The sequence below is a fragment of the Chanodichthys erythropterus genome, chromosome 2 (genome assembly GCF_024489055.1).
Source record: "Chanodichthys erythropterus isolate Z2021 chromosome 2, ASM2448905v1, whole genome shotgun sequence".
NCBI lineage: Eukaryota > Metazoa > Chordata > Actinopteri > Cypriniformes > Xenocyprididae > Chanodichthys > Chanodichthys erythropterus.
In genome coordinates this window covers 10534097-10550996 of record NC_090222.1, presented here as the reverse complement: position 1 = coordinate 10550996, position 16900 = coordinate 10534097, and the positions used below count along the sequence as shown (strand labels likewise).

Below are 16900 nucleotides of genomic sequence, written 5' to 3'. Positions count from 1 at the left end.
TGATATTTATATTTTATAACAGACCAATAGATTTGGATGTTTTGGTAATGGCATTTATTCATGCAAAATAAAAGGCTGATAACTTGCACTTTGTGATTAAGAAGATTGAGTGAATGTAGGCAGGGGTTAAATTGGGATTTGTTATGTGGGGGGGCTCTGTGGTTTCAGGCTTTCGAGTGGTGCATGTGTATGCAAAGACTTCAAAATCGTATCATTTGACAAACTGTAAAATATAACAAGTTGAGAGAGCCCTCTGCTATGAACAATAAAATGCTGATCAAAATCATTCTATAGATGCTGGTAGTGTGAAAGCTACATCTGATGACAATAAAATATTTCTGTAGGCCTGTGCCTTCTCCTTTGTGTCAGTATTAAATATAAGTGATGCTACCATTAAAGAACAGAATATAAATACAAAATACAGTGCTCGACATTAAGCCTGGGTTCGTGCTTGTCCTTTGGACAACTAAATTGGTAATTTACTTGTCAGAGTAAAAAAGTAGCTTGTCTGGAAAAAAAATAAAAAATTGTATTACTATGCAAATCTTTTATCTTTTATTTCATATTCTTACATTTGATAAATTAAAATAGTAAGACACTAGGGCTGTTACCAAATTAAATAATTTACACTGAAAAAGTACAACTGCGTTCAATAATGTTATGAGATTCTTTAAATATTTTTGAATAAACAAATAAGAAATGTTGGTGGGAAATTTATACTTTTAAACATGAAATTAAACCGCCAGTAGATGGCGACAAGTGACCGTCTTAATGAGTGAGCCACTGAGTCATTTATTCAAACGATTCACTCTGAATCAAGAATGAAGCAGTTGTTTATGAATGGGCGATTGAATCTTCACCCAACCGATTTGTTCAAAAGGCTGAATCATTCAAAACGGCTGAGCGCAGCTGCGAGATGCGCTGCTTCTGCTTTGTTTGGAACTATTTTCGCTGCTACAACAGAACAAAAAACAGGCATATTGCATCTAAAACGTAAGTGATTGATATTAACTACTTGTTTATTGAATTGTTGTATGAAATTAGTGTCAATTTCAATCGAGGTGATATTCAGGAATTCAGCACTTTCGGTCGTGTGATGCTTAACTTTATCATATGTCGTAAATAGCAAGCTAAACCCCATTGAATTTTTATTGCAACATGATAACTGAGTTTCTTTGTGTGAACAGAGCTCATTTGTTTTGAATTCTCCTCAAGAGGTTACATGATCCTCAACAGCGCAATATCACCGCCAGTACATCCACTAAGCTAGATTAATCATTCTCGCGTTTTGGTTGTTATTGACATTTTAATCAAGCTACTTATCTGGTCAGGCAAGTAAAATTCTCTTTCACTTCAAAAACTCCACTTGTCCCGCAGTCCCGGACAAGCGTATGCCGAGCCCTCGTAAGCCTATGTGCCAGGGCTCAGCCCCGGACGGCCCCGGCCCAATTTAACCCCTGAATGTAGGTAATAGTGCTGGTGGATGAAGGGCCCCCTCAAGAGGTAAAGCCCAGGGGCCCCTTGTAGTCTTAATGCGGCCCTGTGTATAGTATTCATAGTATTTATCACACTAAGTATTCATAATATTCATAGTATTCATCACTATTCAGCAGTGATTAACATTGGGACAGTTAATACGGTCATAGTTCTGTTCAATATACAAAGTAACTTTCGTTTTAACATTGTTTGTGGTTAAAAGAAATGAAAATGGAACGGGGAAGTAGTCAATTAATTAATCGTTTCATTGTTTTATTTTGTAATGTATGTAATGTTTATAAAAAAGAGCCGTTAGTCTGAGTTTGTTTGTTTGTTTATTTATTTTAATTGCCATATCAGCAGGGCAAGAACAACATTAAAAATAAATAAATAAATAAATAAACATAACTTGACCTTGTGTAAACAGTCTGATCATGTCTACGCTCAAAAATGAAATTTACAAAACAGTTTTCATGTATGATTGGATTAACTTCATGTAACTTATTATTAACACAACTGTTCTATTCCATTTGCCATTTTTGATATATATATACAAGTTTAGCACAGGTTTGAGATCGAATGGAGGAATTTGACAGTCTGTAATTCTCAAAGAGAGGGCTTTCTTTGCTGCAGCATCTGCCTGTTCATTATAAAATAGTCCCATATGACCTGGAATCCAGCAGCAAATAATATCAAAATATTTTTCCTTTAAAAATAAAAGTTTTGTTATTATCTTCACTATTATAGGATGGATTATAGGATTTTAAAAGATTCAAGAGTTTGGAGGCAAGATTTAGAATCTGTGCAAATTAAACATTTTCGTTGTTGTGTTCTATCTGCTTGTTCTAAAGCCAGGAGCAATGCACAAGCTTCAGCAGTAAAAATTTATCTTTCGCTTGGAATACAGATATTAAAAATATTTTGACCAAACACTGCTGCTGCAGACACACCATTCTCTGTCTTAGATCCATCTGTATACACTGGTCTATGGAGAGGAAGACTACATTTTATTCCTACAAATTATTATATTCATTTGGATGAATCAAGTTCTTCTTTTGCTGTTAATAGTAATTACGTTATAGTAATGTCTGTAGTAGATCCATTAATCTGATATCGATTGCTCATGTCTCGCTTTCTCAGACGGTATCACAAGAGTTTCTCCATACAGGCAAACATTCTCAGGTGAGATCGCGTGAGCTGCTCATATGAGTAAATGCCATCACTGAGGAAACGTCTCATCATCTCGTGGTTATTTCTCTCTGTTTATTCTCAGGTTTTGGACCACTAAAGTGATTATAATGCAGTTCGAAAACAAGTTTGAATGTTGAGGACATGTGTATGTATTAGTTGAAAAAGAGTAAAAGTTTCATTAAGTTTGCACATGGTAGCCGGGCCTAAAGCATGGCTGTGTCACGTTAAAGGTGCTCTAAGCGATGTCACATGTTTTTAGGCCAAAACATTTTTTGTCACATACAGCAAACATCTTTTCACTATCCGCTAGCTGCCTGTCCCCTGAACACACAAAAAATGCGGTCTCTGTAGTCGCCACAAGCTCCAAAACAAACTGGTGCAGTCTGGACCACAAAACATAATAAACAGTGCTCCAGCCAATACGCAAGCTACTTCCATTTCAAATGCACGTTCATGACTGTTTCAGGAAGCACGGAGGGGAGGGGGAGGAGGAGGAGGAGGGAGGGTCTAGCTAGCCTCTGTTTTGTTTGACAACACTTCCAACGTCAACAAGGATCGCTTAGAGCACCTTTAATATGATTTTCACCTTGTTTTGGTACGAGTATACTCAACTGCATTCATGTTTTATTCACTGATAGTGAGAAAAAGAATGAGAAATGTTTAAGGAAACTTTGCATATAGTTATAAATTAATTATTTGCAACACAAAAGGAAGTAGATTCATTACCATGACCAACCTGTTGTGAATAAGTGTGTTTAACATAAAAAGATACAAGTAAATGCCATCACTGAGGAAACATCTCATCATCTTTATTCTCAGTCATAACACACAGGTACAGAAATATCTGGACCATGGCCAATCAGAGGGGGGGTCCGCCCTTCACTATCTCTGATTGGTTTAGACCACGCTATGGGCCTAATGTGTGTCTGTTGTTGAACCAAAGGGAGACTTTCAGAGTCGCAGAGACTTTTTTTTTTCCCTCGAATGGCTGGTCGCACCAGTGCAACCTCAGATTTTTTTTTTTTGTCGCACCACTGAGAAATTAGGTTGCACTCTAGAGCCCTGAAAGGTGATGATACAGGGCAACTTTTTGAGTAATGTTGCCGAAAGATGTTGCTTGGGCACTTTCCCATTGAGAATGGGCAACAAATCTAATCTGATTTGAGAATGGGCAACAAATCTAATCTGATTCACCAGATAGAAGATGTTGCTTGGGCACTTTCCCCTTGTTAATATATGGATATGGATATCCAGAGAGAAATTTGTTGCCCATTAACAATGGGAAAGTGCCCACAACAACATCGCTCGGCAAACAATGCTCAAAAAGTTGCCCCTTGTATCATCACCTTAAGAGTAACCCATGATTCATCATGTTCAGACGCTCACCCCAAAATTATTAGATGTCATGGAAAACTTTCCAGTTAAATTAATTAGATATTCGATAATACATAAAGACTGGGTTCAGTTCCTCACAAAACACAATCATACAGGTTCTACTGGGCCAGCATATAAAATTACTTACTGTTTCCTTTGTCTGGGCATAGTCTTTTCACACAGCATCTGCACTGAACTAATTTGTATCAGGAATCATCACAGCGATTGAAGTCAGGCATTTTTATGAAGAAATATACATTACTCTTGAAAAGATATTCAAATTTTATTATTTTGCCATGTGTGGCTTGCAGAGTCAGACAGTATAGCGTCTACAGCTGTGTTCATTGAAACAGGCTCACAATAAGGTAATGACGGCAGCAATCAAGAGTTAATGTCAATCTGAATTACGCTCCGTTTGACCTGTGGGCTGCCTAGTGAATCTGCGGGAGGTTTTCAATGCACTTCTGAGAACAGCTGTTTATTATAGTGATGCTCAAACTAAAGAAGTAATTCCAATTCATTTAGAAACCTCAAAGGAATAACTGCTATACATGGATCTTTCTTCAACTACAGGCACTTTTATGTCCTACTAGGTTGATCATTATATAAATGAATTACCCTTGTCCCAAGCTTTCAATCCTAACCTATGAAAATCCATCAAAAATTAATTACATCTATAATGACCTAAAGAATAGAGTGAAATTGACATTTCAGTATTGGCACTTCAATCTTAATTTCATTCACTATTTGCACCCTTAATTATTGTGTGCAAATAATTCACATCAGTTGCTTCTGATAGTTTTAAATTTATCTCACCTCATAGCAGGATTGCATTCCTGTAGCTCAAACAGTAGAGCATTGTGCTAGCAACAACAAGGTCAGTGGTTTGATTCCCAGGTAATGCACAAACTAAAATGTATATTATTTGAATGCATGAAATAAAGTAAAATGTATACCTTCAATGTAAGTTGCTTTAGATAAAGGCATCTGTCAAATGCTTAATGTAAATGTGACATTTCATGTGTGATATTATAGTTGTTTCATTTTCAGTAATAGTGGTCTGTTGGCCACAGCTAATATTGGCGCTTCTCTCTACAAGTGCCTTTTTTTTTTTTTACTTCTAGGTTATACAATTATCTCCAAATGATATCTGTTACTCTACCAAACATCTCATGAACCTCACACAGAGATAACGTGATTAGCCATTAAGAGACTAGACGGTACTAGTTGCCTCAGCCAATCTCAAGACATTAACAACACTATATGACATCCCCTGCTGAGAAACATCTCTCTTCACCACATACAACTCCATTTATGCAAACCATGAAGATGGAGGAAAACTGTGTGTTTCCAGGACTTCCAGGACTGACTTAATGAGATTTTTATAATCGCACTATATTAATGTCCTCAGCTTCCACTGGAAACCCCCAAACCTCCTTTCCTGACCTACAACAGTTATAAACTAAAATGCAGTTCCTGTGGTTTAATTGAAATCTTCAGGGTAGCTTTGGTCATCTGCCAAATCTTGTTCAGGAAATGGCTTGTTTTCTACAAAACCAACCAAATAATGAAGCAGATGTCAACAGCCATAAAGCTCCAAGGAATATGCATACAAGAGCCTGTTTGATGGAAAGCACATCACCCTTGCTCAGGCACACGTGACCAGTATCTTGACCTTTACTTAGAAGGTTTCCTAGTTACCACTTTGACGCTCAGAAACAGAGTGAAGGGAAAAGCAGTGCACAAGGACTAAACATCAACACAGGGTAGTTATTTTCTGCACAGAGAGAGTAAACCATACATTTTATACTTGTATGAGATTAGTGTGTCAGTGTTAGTGAGGCTGGATACTCCTTTAGGTCAAAGCAAGAGCACTCTTTTATGTACCATATCATCGATAGGTCTTGTCTTTCTGCCTGTGATTTTAGTGCTTGACATATAACTAAGTAAGTATTGATTTTTCCATCCAGACTATTGTCTGTAGAATCTACTTATTAAGACTGGGGCAGATTCTCAATAAGATCTGTCTGTAAAACCGTCATGGTATTGAACATGTGGATGAGGCTTGTCATATTAGCTGCCTTGAATAAAAATAGGATGAAATGTGTTTGTTCCTGATTAAAGCAATTTATAAATTGCAAATAAGTGGATTGAGTGATGTATGAAAGTACTAATGATACAAGGTAGAGACCATCATTTTAGGTCTTTACACTCTAAAAAATGCTGGGTTAAAAACAACCCATGTTGGGTTGAAAATGGACAAACCCAGCAGTTGGGTTAAATGTTTGCCCAACCTGCTGGGTAGCTTTACTTAACTCAACTACTGTTTAAAAATTACAGTACTGCTTACTTAAAATGAACCCAACAAAATTAACATTTATTAATATGTTTAATAAATGAACATTTTAATTTAATTTTAGATTCATTTTAAGTCAGCCACATAGTCATTTTCAAACAATAGTTGGGTTAAATAAAACTACCCAGCAGGTTGGGCAAACATTTAACCCAACAGATGGGTTAAAACAACCCAATCGCTGGGTTTGTCCATTTTCAACCCAATTTGGGTTGTTTTTAACCCAGCATTTTTTAGAGTGTAAGAATAATATACATCCCTTCTACATAATCAGCTTTTTCTGATTGGATTATTCCTAATTGCTATTCCTAATCAAACTAAAGTGAAATAGACAATCAGAGACTGGGAACCAATTTAATGAAAAAATGGATATTTAATGAATAAAGTTATTACATTTACCATTGGATGGAATATTGTGTGCCATTTATATAATCTAAATCTACAACACAATTGTTATTTTATACATATACTGTAATACATATAATACATTATCTGAGAGGCTTTTTGAGAAGTTATCCTAAGCAATTTATTGAGAACATATACAGCAGACTCTTAAAATAATTATTGTAGACTGTGGCAGAGTATCAAGCCTTACTGTGATGGAGGATAATCCGTAACTCTTTTCTTTTCCCTGCAGCCAGCACGACTCAGATGACGTAAAAGCTTCTCTGCATTTAAAACAGCAGCAGCTCAGCTCTGGGGTACACTAGAGACTTTGTTGGTTGGTGAATCAAGGACTGTGAAAAGTTTAACTCTTGGACCCTGATCAAACTTGGTATTAACATTCGCCTCGGCTCATCCGAAGTGTTCAGTGCCAAATAAAGCTGTAAACGTGGTCTTGTGATCAGATCTCTTAAAACACAGAGGAAGTCAATAAAACACATGACCAAATTGCTTTGTAGTGTAAACGAAAATTTGTCTTCATGCACCCGAACAACAGTGAAAGAATGCCTACTCACTTGTCAGTCAACCTTTGGGTTAAAACAGACATTTTACTCTTTGCCAGTATGTGGCAAAAAACCACCTCAGATCAGTGGAGAAAAGTTTTAACAGGTGATTTTTTTTTTCCAAAGGAAAAATGATTATCGATATGGGATGGATGGATTAACATAAAACCTTCACCGTGGTGTTTGTGATAAAGTGAGTGTATGGTGTTAAGCCCTATTCGGACAGTAATGCGCAGTTCCACAGACAAGGCTTTAAGGGTTTTTAATTCACGGAAAAATGAAATTTCTGTCATTAAGTACTCACACTCATGTCGTTTCACACCTGTAAGAGTTTTTTTATCCTCCATTGAAACCAACGAAGTTACCACATTCAAGGTCCAGAAAAGTAGTAAAAACATTAAAATAGTCAACTTGACTACAGTGGTTCAACCTTAATATTATAAAGCAACGAGAATATGATGCACAACAGTAATGTTTTTCGTTGTTGTTGTTGTTGTTGTTGTTTAAGGCCCATTTATAAAAGCCACTTAAATGTCCAAATTAAACTAAGGCCTAATCTTGGCTTAATCTAAGCCATGTCTGCGAAACCCGGCCTAAATGTTTCTCATAGGGTTGTAAGGTATTTTAAACATTTACAGGGACTATTCAAATCACCTTTATTTACATAGCACTTTTTACAGTGCAGATTGTTTCAAAGCAGTTTTTCAGTGATAGCAGGAACATAATTTTAGGTGTACAGCAGCTCTAGAAGAAAGTAGTGACATTGCCCAGATCAAGTAAGTCCAGTAGTCATTCATTTTCATTGTAAAAGTCATTAGTTATTCATTTAGTTAATTTATCTATACAGCAGCTCTGGGGAAAACAGTGATGTCATCGTCCAGCTCAGTTCAGTTCTCATACAATGGTGTAAATGCAGGCAGATCAGTAATATTGTTGAATATTAAGTGAGTATTAGGCCCCATTCACACAGGATTAGTTTTACCTGGTGATCTTTAGTCATTTGTAATAACTGCAGAGGTTGTCTGTAATTAGTAAAATTTTCCCCGCAAATGACCTACCATATTTCACAGAACACTGAGGTCCTGTGATAATATTATTCCAGTGCAAATGTGAACGACGTTCAGGACAGTTGATGGGCCAGTATTGTATTGTCACTAAAGTTTGAGCCTTGCAAATTTAAATATTCACACACAAGTTACTCGCACACAGTTTGGGATGTTTTCTCAGTGAGTAATTCAGTAAACATACTTGGTTACAGCTTATGTAAAGAGTTGAGAAAGACAACCCATGTGTTACAGTATCAGTATATTGGATCCATGCATTAAGTGACAGCAGCCTAATCTACTAATCGACCTACCTGAAAAGCACTGTTTATGTCATTTGTATCTTTGTTTACTTCTTGTCCTTAATAATTTTTTAAATTTGTATTAGTTATAGGCTAGTATTTTTAGCTGTGGCATATCATACACACAACAACAGCAGAATCAAGCCAAAGCTTTTAAATACACCATACAATTAAAACTTTGAGTTTCTTTTGAGGACCAGTCCAGTGTGTTAGCTTTAGTACTATCTTTATGCTACTGTAGTGGAGGCTACTCCTAAATTAAATAAATTAAAGCCATCTACTACAAAAGCGGAACAAAAATATTTGATGATGCATCTTGCAATGAGGATATCCAAATTTTTCCACTGCAAGAAGTAAAAAGAAGTAAATACATGAAAGAAAACTGTGCTTATCAAGGCATTTCATGAGTCTTTAAACTAACATTTGTTAACTTTGTTAAGTAATGTCACTGGGAAATGACTATGCATTTCAGCCTCGGCGGGATCATAGGCTAACAACAATGGCAATGTTTCCAAACGGCAGAGATAGGAGAGCATCCAAACATCTTAATGAGCTTTGTAATCTAAATGAAATAGAATGTAGATTCAGCAGCAACCTTTTAATCGTCATTTGATTTATTGTTTTTCATTGTCACCTCCCTACAAAAGAACCTAATTAATTACCTGCCTTTTGGCTTGTCATCTCATTTCTTAGGGAAATTAAATGCCCTCTGCAACATTAACTAATACCACGGTTACCAAACATTAGTGGCAGTTATTTTAATTGAGTGAGAGGGGAGTCCTTTCAGTGACCTGTCTTCACCGCATCTGACTTAGGATGAAGGGAGCTTAGACAAAAGAAAGCGCAGAATAGATCCATGATTCCACTTGGCATTTCAGATGCAATTTCAGGTGTAATTATCAAAAATGTGTGCACTGCTGTGAGCTGACACCTGGGAGGAGCCATTATGTGCAGAAATGTTGTCTGGATTCATGCTTTCCACCATCACTGGGGTGCATAAAGGATTCCAGCAGCAGCTGGCACTGGCAGTTGGCTGTTGTGCCAAGAGATCGCAGAAAATGTGCGTTCATACATTTTAAAGTTTACTGTGCTGCAGCAGACTGTCCCAGAGAGCAGAACTTTTTGAGATTAAAGCTGAAACTGGATTTGTAACCACCTCCATGTATACATACTGTAGTTGAATGCATTTGTTTTAGATGCCAAGATGTGCATAGCCAAAAACAAGTTACAGCAAAACTGACTCAGCCAATTCCATTAGTTTAGGGAAGAGGGACTGAATAGCAAAAAAAAAAAAAAAAAATTGACACTTTTTACTTTACATTTTGTATAATAACAAAAGTGTTTCTCGCTTAACATAGACATAATCAAGAACACTGACACTCTACACTAGATAAAATCAGAGACATGTAGGTTGTGCAGGATCCAGCAGACTACAGTGACATGGCGCACTTTATTAGTACTATACACACTGTAAAAAAAAAAAAAAAAAAAAATTCCGTAGTTTTTACAAAAAAAATTTGGCAGTTGTGGTTCCCAGAATAATTTTGTAAAAAATACAGAAAAACTGTGTAAACATTTACAGAACAAACTGTAAAATGTACAGTATAAATCTGTAATATAAGAGAATTTGAATGTAAACCAGTAAAGTCAACAATGCACATTACTACTAAAATATGTTTTGTACCTTTAACATATACTGTCAAGCATCATAATAATGCAGGTGGTAAAATAGAAAGCCACATGAAGAATCAGATTTCATCACATGCAGCTTTTCCACAAGCTGAAGTATATATACTAATATAAAGAAGGTGCAAAGAGTCATTCACGCAAACGCAAAACACCATCATGGTAACCCACAACACTTACATTATGCAATAAACATTCATTAAACAACAGAAGATGTAACATAAAACCCTAATGTACATGACTGATAACAAAAACTATTAAGAAACATGATTATTTAAACAAAATACTTTCAAATGTGGAGTGTCACACAGGGAATTGTGGGAACATCAGTTTACAGATTTTGACTAAATTATACATTGATTTTGTCTTTTTTACTTATAATAATTGTAAAATGTACAGCATTTTACTGTGAAAATTGCATAAATGTCTGGTATATCCCTGTATATATAATACGGGAACTTACTGTTAACCTATTTACAATTTTTTTTCCCGTAGTGTTTTTACAATATTTTACTGTTAAAATCACATTCATTTTTTACAGTGCAGTGTCACTCCACCATTGGTACCTGCGTCAACTCTTTACAATGCTGAAAGTGTGCTTGTCTGCACTGCGTTTTGGGATATATGCCCAGTTATAATGCTGTTCTCCATCACTTCATGAATTACTGCTGCAATGATCACTAAAAAATGTCCACAATTTGTTCTGCTTTCCACAGGCAGTAATAGAGCCACATTAATTGTGACAGCTAAAAAGCAGTGAATTTTGTGAAAAACCTAACCAGAAACAATGTGACAAGATTCCAGTGACAAATAATTTGCCTGTCCTTATTAAACACAAAAATTGAGTGTGTCACAACCAATAACAAAACACAGCCAATCAGAACAGTTTTTGTGTTTGTAAACTCTCTCAGCTAAAATGCTTAGACAGGATAATTACTATAGTCTTCCTTATGGAACTTGAGGGATTTCTTATAAAATATCTAAACTTCCACAATTAATTTAATTGTCATGATCATCATCTGCTCCTGTCAGTTCCCGGACTACACTTCATGCAATCCTCTCTGTCAGTCACATGTTCACTCCACACCAATCACCTGTTGCCACATACAGCCTAGCACACTACACTGACACCACACACACCACCTCACCGCAAAGTATTGTTAACTGTTGTTGTAATTCCGAGCGTTTATATCATGTCTGCCTGCTTGTTTCTGATCCTGCCTGTTCCCTGTTTATGATTCTCTGCCATCTGCCTTTGACCTGTGTATTGTTATCTGGACTGTGATCGATATCTGCCTGCCTTTTGATCTACTGCCTGTTCCCTGACTACGACCCTGCCTGTCCCTTGCTGTTCCTGTTTGCTCCTGATTGACTCTGCCTGTACGACCACTCTAACTTTAATAAAACGCTGCATTTGGATCCCCTGCCTGAGTCTCCCATCATAACATTAACAGTTTAATATACATATTTGAAGAGTAAAAGGGGGTTCACACTGCCAGCGAATAACACAACAAAGCAACAGGAAATCATTCATTTTCAATGTGAGTCAGGCAACAAGCAGAAGTAACTGTTGGTAATGCAAAAATTGAGCAGAGCAGAACTTCATGCTAATAAGCACTAAACCGATGAGCCAACTACCAATGGGAGAACAGAGAGCCATCTGCAGACTGATATAGTTGGATACCACAGTTGAGTAAGACCCCCTAGAAGCCACTAGCTCAGAGACGAATCCTCTGTGATTTTATCACAGTTAATGTGAACGCAGCATAGTAGGAGATACATTTTACTGCATGTGGCTTTGTTATACCTGCCTAGGACAACATGTAAAATACCAAGAACACCTATAACTATAAAGATAACTATATTAGTGTCCATCCACACCAACATGCATAAAGTTCTGTTTATTGTAAGCGTGCACTGCAGTTATGTCATCTGCCACTTTAATGTCGAGTGAATTCTGATTGGCCCAGGTAACCGGGAACGTTCTCAGAACTTTGGCTAATGATCTGGCAAGGTTCTCTCAAATTTATGAACTTTCAGTAGCATTAACATAACATTTGTTCAAAGTTATTTGGACTTTAATAATGCTCTCAAAATCAAAGCACAAAAAAACAACATTTATACATTGTTCATGACATTGTTCAAACATAGATTTTTTTTTTTTCTAAAACGTTTTAGTTGGACATTTGTCTAACTTTTTTTTTTTTTTTTTTTTAATGTTAACTCATTTCAGAATGTTCAAAGAACATTTAAAAGTAACTTTCCCAAAATGTTTGCAGAATGGAAAAAACATTTTTCAAACATTTACAAAAACTGAACATTTTGAACCTTCAGAAAACATTCACAAATAACATTTTCATAACTTAATGGGATTGGGAACATTAGCAAAAAGGTCTTAAAACATATTTTTGTTAGCTGGGTGATTGGCTCTTTGTTTTACCATTCATTATCTGTAAAAAAAAAAAATGTTCTGAAAAAACATCCAATGTTATCAATGTTTTGCATCATTTATGGTTGCTTAAAATCGATCAAACCAAGAAACCAGAAGGAGCTTTGATTGTTTACGTAACTTATTTTTTTAAAAAAGTTTTAAAAGTTTAAAAGTTGTCGCCTTTAAAAAAAACTTTAAAAGTTGTCGCCTTTAATAACGTTTTGCATCTGCTGATACTGAAATAAATATGGATAGCTGCTTACCTTTTTTGGTTTTGACTTGGTTAAATATTCACATTCTTCATGCTATCATTTGCAGGGAAGAGAAGCTATTTTATCCCATTGCATGATAATTTGGTGTTTTCACTTAAGTTTTGTAGAATTCCGTTCACAATGTTGATCTGTTTACCGTGAAAACAGTGTCACACGCTGCTGCTTCAGCCATCATATGGTAGAAAATGTCCAAATAAAAAAAGATATGTTCAACAAGCTGACAGAAGTCGATCCATTTCTTTGAAAGGGTGTAAATGTAACTGTAGTTTTTTTAATGTTGTCTTTGTAAATATTCACTTTCCCATATGGCCACAGAGGAGAATCAGAGGGTCACATTCAGCGGACAGACAATGACACACTGAATTTTTTTGTATTTATTTCAACAAATGACAACCAAAATCAAACCCTTAGAAGCTCGTGAACAGGTTTGAAGTCACTAAACTTCTGCCCAGCCCCCCTAAAAAAATATTTGATTAATAAATTTTTGATCGCTTCAGTCCCCTTTAAAAAAAAACGTCTCAGGTTACGTATGTAACCATGGTTCCCTGAGACAGGGAACGAGACTCTGCGTTGCCACGCTTTGGGGAAAGTCACACGTGACTCGGTGTCTGAAAAACCAACTATCCAACAACTCCAATGCTCATTGGCCGGCGACAGCCTATGACGTCATGGGGCGCGACCCGGAAGTATAAAAGCGCGCCCGCGGGAGCAGTCATTATCCATCGTCTTGAAGGGACTGCCCAGCAGGCCGCCTGAAGCATGGCAAAGGAACGCAGAGTCTTGTTCCCTGTCTCAGGGAACCATGGTTACATACGTAACCTGAGACGTTCCCTTTCGAAGGGAACTCAACTCTGCGTTGCAACGCTTTGGGGAATGATATACCAACGCCGCCATGCTTAAGGAGAGTGCCTGCCAAAAAAGTATGGCTGAGGCAAAGACCTCAAGGCAGTTCTCAAACTGCCCAGCAACTCCCCCTCGGGTCACACCAGGCTGTCAGTGACAGCATTCCCTTTGGCCAACAGCCCAAGCTGAACTTCCAAAAGGCTACTACCTTTTTCTCTCAAAAAATAGAGCCTAAAGAAATCGCTAAGGCATCCGGGACCCACTTTCCCGAAGGAAAAAGTGGTCCCTTTAAGGGAATGTGGCCAAGGAACCAAAGGGAACCTCGGCCAGCCACTCTTGAGGGGAACGGGGTCACCCTCATTGCCACCAGGGAGGCCGAGCCGGTCTTATATGGGAACAGACTCAGCCCAGGCCAACCCTGTCTGAATACAGAGCCTCTAGAATGCATTCTTGAAGAAGAAAATAGGTAAGAGTGACTGCAAAAATGCAGAAACCAGCTCAGACCCACGCGTAGAGACGGGCATCCTGGAGAGCAGAACTCAGCTGAATGCTATGAACCCTCATATCGAGGGGAGATAATCCGCTCACCTAGGATCTACCCAGTGCTTAATTAACGCACTGAGGAGGCTGTGCGCTGAAAACCCTGCAAAAGGGGAGCACAAACCAGCCTAGGGCTGATTCTAAAGATGGGGCCTGATGAAGGCCTAACCATCATAACCAGCTTAGGGAGCTAAGCACTATTACCAAACTCAACCCCAAGGGGGAAGCGCAGAGCTCACCTAACAGGTAGACTATGCCAAGAGCATATAATCATGGAGGCCCGGGAGGGACTTACAACATGACAACAGAAGTATACTCCAGAAACGACCCGTTTTAGTAAAACGCCTTTCTGAAAACCTGTCTAACGTACAGAGACAGATAACTTCCATGGCAGCTGTGGGAAAGCTGCACAGTGCTCCTAAATAATCCACCCAACACAAACCGACAAGCAGTGTACTCAGTAAAAAACACTTTTTACTCTTTAAACAAGAGGAGTACAGCGTACGCCAACACGTATTAAGGAAGGCCTGGAAGGCCTATAACCTCAACAAACACGTGGCATCAGCTCGTGGTAGTGTTTAGGTCCCAAGCCAGGTAAACAACCCGCAAAAGAGGGGGTTGAATCTACCACTTGGGCCCCTGGCCAGCAAAAGTGTATATGACTAGTTCTCAGGGAGAAATACACCCAAAACAAACACCAGTATGTCCAATAAAGGCGGCCCGCAGGCTTAGCATCCTTCAGGACACATGGCTTAAGTCTCGTGGCCGTTTCCAGGAGCACAAAGATCTAACCTAAGCGCTAGGTGGCTCTTAGCTCAACTAGAATCATCGACTCAGAGGCAACAATAGGTTAAACCAAACCTCAGTAAGGTTTCACTACTGACATCTCATCCAGAGCCGCACAGAAAAACACAATCTGTGCCAACACGTAAACTAAAAAGGAGGCCTGAAGGGGCCTGCCGATTCAATGACACGTGGCTTCAGTTCGTGAATTTCCAGGGAACCAAGCTACAGGGAACCAGCTCTAACCCAATAAACTATGGGAAGCTAACTGCTACCTGTGCTAGGCTACACTTTCCAAACAGGCAAAGTACCCTAAGTTCTGTGACTAAAGGGAACCATACACAACCAACATGGCTTAAGGGAGGCTAGTTGAGCCTGCTACCTCAAACAACATGCTGCAGGGCCTGAAGCAATGTAAAACCAAAAAACAGTATGTGAGCAGACTGAAATCTATTACACAGCAGTATAAAACTATTGCTAACTAGAAGGAGGCTGAACAGTCTAGCCTACAATCACCGTTATATGCAATATAGCTGATAAACAGATAACTGAAAGGGAGCTGACAGATACTAACTTTTCTCAAAAAGTGATCTAGCTACCCTGAGTATGCAATCCAACAGGTAATGCACTCAGTAACACTGGGGAAAGGATTCACCAAACACTTACATAGAGGCTGCTTTTTAGAAGGCCTACTATCATAAGCGGGTGCCAACCTGTGGCAGCATATCAAGCTCACATACCAAATGTAGGGCAAGCGTCTAGAACTCAAAGGAAACTTTGAAATACACGCCATTTGACAGAGAGAAAAAATAAAATCATTGCTACAGATTCTCAAATCTGTTCCAAGCCTTAGAGGACAGAGCTAAAATGCTGGCATAGTCAACTCAAACTTGAAAATATCAAGTGGCTCGGAAGAAAATATTTTTTCCTCTCAGCATGAATGTTCTAGAGAGTGGGGCCTAGCAACATTAATAGCATAAACTTATCTACGCAAAGATAAGGGCCTACCACCTGAGAAACAGCATCAGGTCTCTAACAAAGCAGTCTAAAAACCTAGCTGTTATACTCATCGTTGCACCTACATAAGCAATGGGATAATCTGGGCAAAAAATTCAGCCACTCCCTCAGGAGAAGGCCAAAACTAAAATACATATGGGAATTAATTATACATACACCATACATACACTTAGTTCTAGCCTGGCCAAAAACATACAGGCCTATTCAAAATAACAGGCGCTATAATAAGCCTGATCTCTACCTCGAAATTCAGATAAGAAATACAGCAAAGATCACAGCCATCGCGCTGGGCGGCCAGTTAGGAACGCCACAAACGCATAAACTGAAGTGATGAGCGCCAGCTCAAACTATACTGACAACAGTCGAACGGCAGAACATACAGAGAGAAAACTGAACAGCAGCCATTCTGTGGCTCGCTCAGTCAGTCTCAACACTCCAGTTTTTTGCCCAAAAACCCCCATTACATAATTACTGTTACACATTCAGGAAACAATACAGGAATAAAAATAAGGTCGAACATTTAAGCGATTAAATCCGACCTCGTCTTACCTTCCCACGGCTCGAAGACCAGAGATTCCTTCCACGTTCTTTCATAGTAGAAGAATGATATCCCAGGTTCCATAAGCCTACGAACCTTATCAC

At 38.2% G+C, this 16900-nt stretch overlaps 1 protein-coding gene across 1 annotated transcript in view; it reads right to left on the bottom strand.

Moving 5' to 3' along the window:
- adcy2a (adenylate cyclase 2a) overlaps positions 1-16900 on the bottom strand; it is a 144340-nt gene that overhangs the window by 105668 nt on the left and 21772 nt on the right. The window lies entirely within an intron of this gene.